The sequence below is a fragment of the Capricornis sumatraensis genome, chromosome 9, assembly GCF_032405125.1.
Source record: "Capricornis sumatraensis isolate serow.1 chromosome 9, serow.2, whole genome shotgun sequence".
Taxonomy (NCBI): Eukaryota; Metazoa; Chordata; class Mammalia; order Artiodactyla; family Bovidae; genus Capricornis; species Capricornis sumatraensis.
In genome coordinates this window covers 5,039,279-5,050,549 of record NC_091077.1, presented here as the reverse complement: position 1 = coordinate 5,050,549, position 11,271 = coordinate 5,039,279, and the positions used below count along the sequence as shown (strand labels likewise).

Sequence of the window (11,271 nt, the reverse complement as noted above, 5' to 3'; positions counted from 1 at the left end):
TCTGCAAGTGAGAGTTAAGTTTTCACTACACAGGTCAAGATGGAAGCTCTATCCTGTCAGGAACAGAGTTAATAACGCAGCATGTGCAGTAGTAAACATACCAAACATCTGTTGGAATGGAAATTCATGAAATACAACTTACTCAAGTCTCTGTGTCAATCAGGCAGAAAACTGACATGGTGAAGTGGCCAACTGAAGCTGAGTGCTTCATGCATCCCAGCTGACCTTCATGCCTTAGTTCCTCTTCCTAATCTGCCTTAGCAAAGTTTTCTGGTTCCTGGTGAAACAACACACATGATGGCTGCAGATGCAACCAAACTGCCTGGAAAAGTAAGTGCTCCAATGGCAGAACTCCCGCACACATATATCAGTGCATCAGAGACCGCCACTCAGTAGAACAAAGTGGCAACTTAAAATGCATTTTGAATTGCTCTTATGGAGGTCTTTTTTTTTTTTTTTTACTTTATTTTAATTTACAATACTGTATTGGTTTTTGCCATACATTGTTATGGAGGTCTTAATATCAGATTAGTTTGTACCTTTCTCAGTATTATTGATCATACTAAAATTCAAATAATGACACAGGGAGTAACCCAGTCAAACAGTAACCAAGAAAAAAAGAAGCCAAAACTGCAAATCACACACACAAAAAGATCTCAGAGACAAAACTTGCCTTACTATAGCCAAATGAAAACAAATCTCATGTCAAAATCGTGAAGGAAATAAGGATAACAGTTATGAGAACCAATTGAAAAAGAATGAAAATAACAACAGAAAAGCTGAAGCAGGTTATGAGAACAAGAACACTCCAATAACCAACTGAAGAAGCAGAAGTGACAGTGACAACACATAGTGAAAGGGCCAGCGGGGCAGGCACAGCAGGCTGTCTTGATGAATTTGTTGACCTTGGGTAAGTCCCACGTTCTTACACTGTGAGTACAAGTTCATCAACACAGTTAATGTGAGAGAATTTGTTTTTCAGGCATGATCGCAATAATATTTACAGAGAATCAAACAGAACATACATCTAGAAGTTTCAACCAATGTTAAAAATGGTTTTAGGGAGCTCCATACTACCAGCAAGATGGTGGAGTAGAAGGATGTGCACTCATCTTCTTCTGCAAGAACACTAAAATTGCAACTAGCAGCTAAAAGCTTTAATTGGATTAAAGATTTCCTGAGCATGGTTCTGCCCTCCAGAGTAAGACCCAGTTTTCCCCACAGCCAGTCCCTCCCATCTGGAAGCTTGCACAAGCCTCTTATCCTCATCAATCAGAGGGCAGACAGAATGAAAACCACATTTACAGAAAACTAACCCAAATGATCACATGGATCACAGGCTTGTGTAAGGCTATGAGCCATCCTGTGTAGGGCCACCCAAGACAGACGGGTCATGGTGGAGAGTTCTAACAAAATGTGGTTCACTGGAGAAGAGAATGGAAAACCGCTTTAGCATTCTTGCCTTGAGAATGCCATGAACTGTATGAAAAGGCAAAAAGATATGACACTGAAATATGAACCTCCCCAGGTCAGTAGGTTATGCTACTAGAGAAGAGCAGAGAAATAGCTCCAGAAGGAATGAAGAGGCTGAGCCAAAGCAGAAATGATGCCCAGATGTGTCTAGTGGTGAAAGTAAAGTCCAATGCTGTAAAGAAGAATATTGCATAGGAACCTGAAATGATATGTCCATGAATCAAGGCAAATTGAAAGTGGTCAAACAGGAGATGGCAAGAGTGAACATCAACACTTTAGGAATCAGTGAACTAAAATAAGACAGGAATGGGTGAATTTAATTCAGATGACCATTTCTTTAAGGGATTCTTACCCACAGTAGTAGATAATTATATAGATATTAGTAGATAATTGTATCTATTACTGTGGCCAAGAATCCCTTAAAGAAATGGAATAGCCCTCATAGTTAACAAGAGTCCATAATGCAGTACTTGGGTGCAATCTCAGAAACAACAGTATGATCTCGGTTTGTTTCCAAGGCAAACCATTCAATATCACAGTAATCCAAGTCTATGCCCCAACCACTAATGCTGAAGAAGTTGAGGTTGAATGGTTCTATGAAGACCTACAAGACCTTCTAGAAATAACACCAAAAGAAAAAAAAAAAGATGTCCTTCTCATCATAGGGGAAGTGAAGTAAAGTGAAGCCGCTCAGTTGTGTCTGACTCTTTGTGACCCCATGGACTGTAGACTATCAGGCTTCTCCATCCATGGGATTCTCTAGGCAAGAATACTGGAGCAGGTTGCCATTTCCTTCTCCAGGGGATCTTCCAGATCCAGGGATCGAACCCGGGTCTCCCACACTGCAGGCAGATGCTTTAACCTCTAAGCCACCCAGGAAGCCCTCCCATCATAGGGGACTGGAAGGCAAAAGTAGAAAGTCAAGATATACTTGGAGTAACAGGCAAGTCTGGCCTTGGATTGCAAAATGAAGCAGAGCAAAGGCTAACAGTTTTGCCAATGAATGCGCTGATCATACCAAACACCGTCTTCCAACAACACAAGAGATGACTCTGCACACACACATCACCAGATGGTCAATACCAAAATCAGACTGATTGTATTCTTTGCAGCCAAAGATGGAGAGGCTCTATACAGTCAGCAAAAACAAGCCCTGGCGCTGACTGTGGCTCAGATCATAGGCTCCTTATTGCCAAATTCTGACTTAAATTGAAGAAAGTAGGGAAAACCACTAGACCATTCAGGTATGACCTAAATCAAATCCCTTATGATTATACAGTGGAAGTGACAAATAGATTCAAGGGATTAGACCTGATAGACAGAATGCCTGAAGAACTATGGACGGAGGTTTGTGACATTGTACAGGAGGCAGGGATCAAGACCATCCCCAGTGAAAAAAAAGGCAAAATGGTTGTCTGATGAAGCCTTACAAATAGCTGAGAAAAGAAGAGAAGCTAAAGGCGAAGGAGAAAAGAAAAGATATATGCATTTGAATGCAGAGTTCCAAAGAATAGCAAGGAGAGATAAGAATGCCTTCTTAAGTGTACAATGCAAAGAAACAGAGGAAAACAATAGAATAGGAAAGACTAGAAATCTCTTCAAGAAAATTAGAGATACCAAGGGAACATTTCATGCAAATGTGGGCACAATAAAGGACAGAAACAGTATTAAAGAAGCAATATCTAACAGAAGCAGATATTAAAAACAGGTATCAAGAATACACAAAGAAACTACACAAAAAAGATTTTAATGACCCAGATAACCACAATGATGTGATCACTCACTTACAGCCAGACATCCTGGAGTGTGAAGTCAGGTGGGCCTTAGGAAGCATTACAACCAACAATTCTAATGAAGGTGATGGAATTTCAGCTGAGCTATTTCAAACCCTAAAAGATAATGCTATGAAAGTGCTGCACTCAACATGCCAGCAAATTTGGAAAACTCAGCAGTGGCCACAGGACTGGAAAAGGTCAGTTTCATTCCAAGTCCAAAGAAGGGCAATGGCAAATAATGTTGAAACTACCGTACAATTGTGCTCATTTCCATACTAGCAAGGTAATGCTCAAAATCCTTCAAGCTAGGCTTCAACAGTATGTAAACCAAGAACTTCCAGATGTACAGCTGGGTTTAGAAAAGGCAGAGGAACCAAAGATCAAATTACTAACATCCACTGGATCATAAAAAAAATCAAAGGAATTCCAGAAAAACATATATTTCTGCTTCATTGACTACACTGAAGCCTTTGACTGTGTGGATCAAAACAAACTGTGGAAAACTTTTAAAGAGATGAGAATACCAGATCACCTTGCCTGCCTCCTGAGAAACCTGCATGCAGGTCAAAAAGCAATAGTCAGAACCGTACATGGAACAATGGACTGCTTCAAAATTTGGAAAGGAATACATCAAGGCTGTATAATTATCACCCCGCTTATTTAACTTATATGCAGAATATATCATGTGAAATGTCAGGCTGGGTGAAACAGAAGCTGGAATCAAGATTGCCAGGAGAAATATCAATAACCTCAGGTATTAAGGTTTTATTTTTCAGTCGCTCAGTCATGTCCAACTCTTTGCAACCCCATGGATGGCAGCATGTCAGGCTTCCCTGTCCTCCACCATCTCCAAGAGCTTGCTCAAATTCACGTCCATTGAGTCAGTGATGCCATCCAATCATCTCATCCTCTGCCATCCCCTTCTCCTCCTGACTTCAATCTTTGCCAGCATCAAGGTATTTTCTAATGAATCAGCTCTTTGCATCAGGTGGCCAAAGTATGTAAATAGGCAGATCAGTTCCGTTCAGTTCAGTTCAGTCACTCAGTCGTCTCCAACTCCTTGCGACCCCATGAATCACAGCACGCCAGGCCTCCCTGTCCATCACCAACTCCCGGAGTTCACTCAAACTCATGTCCATCGAGTCGGTGATGCCATCCAGCCATCTCATCCTCTATCATTCCCTTCTCCTCCTGCCCTCAATCCCTCCCAGCATCAGGGTCTTTTCCAATGAGTCAACTCTTTGCATGAAGTGGGCAAAGTATTGGAGTTTCAGCTTTAGCATCAGTCTTTCCAATGAACACCCAGGACTGGTCTCCTGTAGAATGGACTGGTTGGATCTCCTTGCAGTCCAAGGGACTCTCAAGAGTCTTCTCCAACACCACAGTTCAAAAGCATAAATTCTTTGGTCCTCAGCTTTCTTCACAGTCCAACTCTCACATCCATACATGACCACTGGAAAAACCATAGCCTTGAGTAGACGGACCTTTGTTGGCAAAGTAATATCTCTGCTTTTCAATATACTATCTAGGTTGGTAGATAATACCACCCTAATGGCAGAAATCCAAGAGCAACTAAAGACCCTCTTGATGAATATGAAAGAGGAGAGTGGAAAAGCTGGCTTAAAACTCAACATTCAGAAAACTAAGATCATGGCATACAGTTTCATCACTTTATGGCAAATAGATGGGAAAAGATGGAAATCAGTGATAGATTTAATTTTCTTGGGCTCCAAATCACTACAGATAGTGACTGCAGCCATGAAATTAAAATATGCTTGCTCCATGGAAGAAAAGCTATGACAAACCTCGACAGTGTATTAAAAATCAGAGACATCATTTTGCTGACAAAGGTCTGTATAGTCCAAGCTATGATTTTTCCAGTAGTCATGTGTGGATGTGAGAGTTGGACAATTAAGAAGGCTGAATGCTGAAGAATGAGTGCCTTTGAATTGTGGTGCTGGAGAAGACTCTTGAGAGTCCCTTGAACTGCAAGGAGATCAAACCAGTCAATCCTAAAGGAAATCAACCCTGAACATTCACTGGAAGGACTGGTGCTAAAACAAGCTCCAATACTTTGGCCACCTGATGCGAAGAGCCAACTCTTTGGAAAACACAGATGCTGGTGAAGATTGAGGGCAAGAGAAGGGGATAACAGAGGATGAGAGGGTTGGATGGCATCATTGACTCAAAGGACTTGAGTTTGAGCAAACTCTGTGGGATAGTGAAGGACAGGGAAGTCTGGTGTGCTGCAGTTCATGGGGTCTCAAAGAGTGGGACATGGCTAAGCAACTGAACAACAACAACAAAAAGTGACACATGTAATATGAATTTTCCAATTGTTTCTGAATTATTGGTAATAGGAACTATTTATGACAGAAGGACAACATAAATGTATGTGAAAATTTGCAGCTGGATATTCAGCATGAGAAAACTCATATGGGAGAGCTCTTACAAATATGATAAAAATGTGAAAGCTCTCAGATATGTGAAAGATTATCATAAATTTCAAACCCTGAAGCAATCTTTTGAATGTAATGAATATGGAAAAGCTTTACATAATAAGATTGTCTGTGTTACAGCTAAGAGGTTGCTAACAGGAGAGGAATCCTGTAAGGATAATGAATTTAGGGAAAACTGTGATAAAGCAACTCTTTTAAAAACCAGAGGGTAATTACTTTACAATAATGTGATGGTTTTTACCGTACATCAACATGAATTAGCATTAGCTATATACGTATGCCACATCCCTCTTGAATCCCCTTCCCACATACCTTTCCATCCCACCCCTCTAGGTTGTCACAGAGGACTGGTACAGCAACTCTTTTTAACTTCATGAGAACTGGCACAAAGGAGAAATGTTCTGATCTTAATGAATGTGGCAAATCCTATGACAAAACCTCCATTGTGGAATCCAATGAAGATCACATGGCCATGACACACTATGAATGTAATGAAAACGGGAATAACTTCAGTAGGAATTTACCCCTCACTCACCCTCAGAGAACTGCTATAGAACAAGGTGCTTTTGAAAGCACTAAGTGTGAAGAACTTGAGCCAGAGCTCAGCCCATACAGTACATCAGAAGACACAAACTAAAGATAAATTCTGTGTTTATAATGGATTTACAAATGCCTTCTACCAGAAATTAGACCCTACAATACATCAGAGAACTCACAAAGAAGAGGAATTTTACTAGTATGATAAATATGAGAAATCCTCCCATCAAAACTCATCCCTCAATGTACATCAGCAATGTGCCATAGGAGAGAAGTCATTTGAACTTATTGAATGTGGGAAATCCTTTATCAGAAAGCACACCTCATTCAACATCAGAGGACCCACTCAGGTGAGAAACCTTCTGAATGTGAGAAGTGTGGGAAATCCTTTTGTTCAAATTCACATCCTATTCATTATTCCAGAACACATATGGGTGTCAATCTCTATAAATGTAATGAATGTGGTAAAACTTTTGCTGATAATTCAACCCTCAGAGCACATCAGAGAATTCACACAGGTGAGAAACCATATGAATGTAGTGACTATAAGAAAACTTTTGCCCATAATTCAAACTTCAGAGTGTTGCAGGAGGGGAGACCCCCTTCCAGGGGCCAAGGATGGGCACTTTTCTAACACTCAGAAATGAATTGTCTGAGGAGACACACATGCTGACAAAGCAAGAGACTTTATTGGAAAGAAGTGGCCAGGCAGAGAGCAGGAGGGTAAGGAACTGAGGAGAACTTCTCTGCACGTGGCTCACAGTCTCAGGTTTTATGGTGATGAGATTAGTTTCTGGGCTTTCTTTGGCCAATCACTCTGATTCAGAGTCCTTCCTGGTGGCGCATGCATTGTGCAGCCCAAGATGGATGCCAATGAGAAGGATTCTGGGAGGTGGCAGGACACGTGGCATCTCCTTTTGACCTTTCCCAAATTTTTCTGGTTGGTGGTGGCTTGTTAATTCCATATTCCTTACTAGGACCTCCTGTCATAAAATAACTCACACAAATGGTTACTATGGTGTCTGGCCAGAGTGGGTGGTTTCAGTCAGTGCTGTGCTTTGCTGTGCTAAGGCACTTCGGTCATGTCCAACTCTATATAACCCGGTGGATTTTAGCCCATCAGGCTACTCTGTCCATGGAATTCTCCATTCAGGAATATTGGAGTGGGTAGCCATACTCTCCTCCAGGGGATCTTCCCAATCCAGGGATCAAACCCGGGTCTCCTGCATTGCAGGCAGATTCTTTACCATCTGAGCCACCACAGAAGCCCTTCAGTCAGTGTGCTTCCCCTGATAAGAGCACTTCAGAAAATTCACAGTGGGGTGAAACTCTACAAATGTAATGAATTTCAGAAAACTTTTGCACACAAGACACACCTCAGTACGCATCAGAGGATTCACACAGATGAGAAGCTCTATGAATGTTGTGAATGTGAGAAACCTTCTCTCAGAAATCATACCTCAGTGGACATGAAGGAATTCACAAAGGAGAAAGCCTTATGAATGTCATGAATGTGGGAAAACTTTCTCCCAGAGGACACACCTCTGTGCACATCAGAAAACTCATACAGGAAAGAAACCTTATAAATGTGAGGAATGTGGGAAAACTTTGCAGATAATTAAGCCCTCAGGGTACATCAGAGAATTCACAAAATGTAGTTAACTGTATGAATGTAATATATTTGGAAAAACTTTCTCCAAGACATCCACCTCAGAGTACATCTGAGGACTCATACAGAGGAGAAATCTTACGAATGTAATGAATGTGGCAAAACTTTATCTCAGAAGTCATGTTAGTGCACATCAGAGTATTCACATGGGGAGAAATCTTATTAATGTAATATATGGAGGAAAACTTTTGCACATAATTCAACCCTCAGATTACATCAGAGAATTCACACAGGTGTAAAATCCTACAAATGTAGTGAGTGTGGGAAGACTTTCTCCAAGAAGTCACACTTTAGTGCACACCAGAGAATTCACACAGAAGAGAAACCCTATGAGTGTAATAAGTGTGGGAAAGCTTTTGCCCAAAATTCAGCTTCTGAAGTACTGAGAATTCATACAGAGGAGAAACCCTATGAATGTTATAAATGTGGAAAAACCTTTGTCCATAAGGCAGCTCTTTTTAAAAATATATATATATATATATATATATTTATTTATTTATTTTAATTGGAGGCTAATTACTTTACAATATTGTAGTGGTTTTGCCATACATTGACATGTATCCGCCACGAGTGTCCATGTGTTCCCCATCCTGAACCCCCCTCCCACATCCCTCCCCATCCCATCCCTCTGGGTCATCCCAGTGCACCAGCTCCGAGCACCCTGTCTCATGCATCGAACCTAGACTGGTGATTCATTTCACATATGATAATATACATGTTTCAATGTCATTCTCCCAAACCATCCTACCCTCACCCTCTCCCACAGAGTCCCAAAGACTGTTCTATACACCTGTGTCTCTTTTGCTGTCTCGCAAATAGGCTTATCATCACCATCTTTCTAAATTCCATATATATGCGTTAGTATACTGTATTGGTGTTTTTCTTTCTGGCTTACTTCACTCTGTATAATAGGCTCCAGTTTCATCCACCTCATTCAAAGAACTGATTCAAATGTAATCAGAGAACATTCAAAGAATGTTCATTCAAAGAACATTCAAAGAACTGATTCAAATGTATTCTTTTTAATGGCTGAGTAATACTCCATTGTGTATATGTACCACTGCTTTCTTATCCATTCGTCTGCTGATGGACATCTAGGTTGTTCCATGTCCTGGCTATTATAAACAGTTCGGCAATGAACATTGGGGTACATGGGTCTCTTTCAATTCTGGTTTCCTCGGTGTGTATGCCCAGTAGTGGGATTGCTGTGTCTTATGGCAGTTCTATTTCCAGTTTTTTTTGTGTGTGTTTTTTTTTAAGGAATCTCCACACTGTTCTCCATAGTGGCTGTACTAGTTTGCATTCCCACCAACAGTGTAAGAGGGTTCCTTTTTCTCCACACCCCCTCCAGCATTTATTGCTTGTAAACTTTTGGATAGCAGCCATTCTGACAGGAATGAAATGGAACCTCGTTGTGGTTTTGATTTGCATTTCTCTGATAATGAATGATGTTGACCATCTTTCCATGTGTTTGTTAGCCATCTGTATGTCTTCTTTGGAGAAATGTCTGTTTAGTTCTTTGGCCCATTTTTTGATTGGGTCATTTATTTTTCTGGAATTGAGCTGCAGGAGTTGCTTATATATTTTTGAGATTAATTCTTCTCCCATTGCTTCATTTGCTGTTTTTTTCTCCCATTCTGAAGGCTGTCTTTTCACCTTGCTTATAGTTTCCTTTGTTGTGCAAAAGAGTTTAAGTTTAATTAGGTCCCATTTGTTTATTTTTTGCTTTTATTTCCAACATTCTGGGAGATGGGTCATAGAGGATCCTGCTGTGATTTATGTCGGAGAGTGTTTTGCCTATGTTCTCCTCTAGGAGTTTTATAGTTTCTGGTCTTACATTTAGATCTTTAATCCATTTTGAGTTTATTTTTGTGTATGGTGTTAGAAAGTGTTCTAGTTTCATTCTTTTACAAGTGGTTGATCAGTTTTCCCAGCACCACTTGTGAAAGAGATTGTCTTTTCTCCATTGTATATTCTTGCCTCCTTTGTCAAAGATAAGGTGTCCATAGGTGCATGGATTTATCTCTGGGCTTTCTATTTTGTTTCATTGGTCTATATTTCTGTCTTTGTGCCAGTACCATACTGTCTTGATGACTGTGGCTTTGTAGTAGAGCCTGCAGTCAGGCAGGTTGATTCCTCCAGTTCCATTCTTCTTTCTCAAGATTGCTTTGGCTATCGAGGTTTTTTGTACTTCCATACAAATTGCGAATTTATTTGTTCAAGTTCTCTGAAAAATACCATTGGTATCTTGATAGGGATTGCATTGAATCCATACATTGCTTTCGGTAGTATACTCATTTTCACTATACTGATTCTTCCAATGCATGAACATGGTATATTTCTCCATCTATTTGTGTCCTCTTCGATTTCTTTCACCAGTGTTTTATAGTTTTCTATATATAGGTCTTTTGTTTCTTTAGGTAGATATATTCCTAAGTATTTTATTATTTTTGTTGCAATGGTGAATGGGCTTGTTTCCTTAATTTCTCTTTCTGTTTTCTCATTGTAAGTGTATAGGAATGCAAGGGATTTCTGTGTGTTAATTTCATATCCTGCAACTTTACTATATTCATTGATTAGCTCTAGTAATCTTCTGGTGGAGTCTTTAGGGTTTTCTATGTAGAGGATCATGTCATCTGCAAACAGTGAGAGTTTTGCTTCTTCTTTTCCAATCTGGATTCCTTTTATTTCTTTGTCTGCTCTGACTGCTGTGGCCAAAACTTCCAAAATTATGTTGAATAGTAGTGGTGAGAGTGGGAACCCTTTTCTTGTTCCTGACTTTAGGGGAAATGCTTTCAATTTTATAAAAAAAAAAAAAAACCCAGAAAGCAGGAATAGAAGGAACATACCCCAACATAATAAAAGCTATATATGACAAACCCATGGCAAAAATTATCCTCAATGGTGAAAAATTGAAAGCATAAGGCAGCTCTTAAGAGTACATCACACCATTGAGAAGGAAATGGCAACCCATTCCAGTATTCTTGCTTGGGAATCCTATGGACAGAGAAACCTCTCAGGCTATAAGACGTGGTTGTCGAAAAAGAATCAGACATGACTTAATGACCAAACAACAACAAAACAACAAATATTTTTGAAAAACTTTAAATCACTTGAATGTTAAATTCTTCTTTAAAGATATGTTTAATTTTAATTTTATTTTTACATAGTGCATTCATACCCAGAATGAATGAACACTTCACAGATTTATCAAATATGTGTTGTATAAAGCTAATGCTACAAATTGGGGGTATGAGCTACCCAAATTTGATAAATTGCTGAAGGAAAATATATGTTCATGTAATTAACCCAATTATAGGTTGATGTATGGCAAAACCAATACAGTATTATAAAGTAA

The 11,271-nt window shown here is 39.8% G+C and overlaps 1 pseudogene; it reads left to right on the top strand.

Annotated features, from left to right (window-relative positions):
• Nucleotides 1-297: 297 nt before the first annotated feature.
• The window catches only part of LOC138085564 (zinc finger protein 658-like), a 43,406-nt pseudogene continuing 32,432 nt past the window's right edge, over nucleotides 298-11,271 (top strand).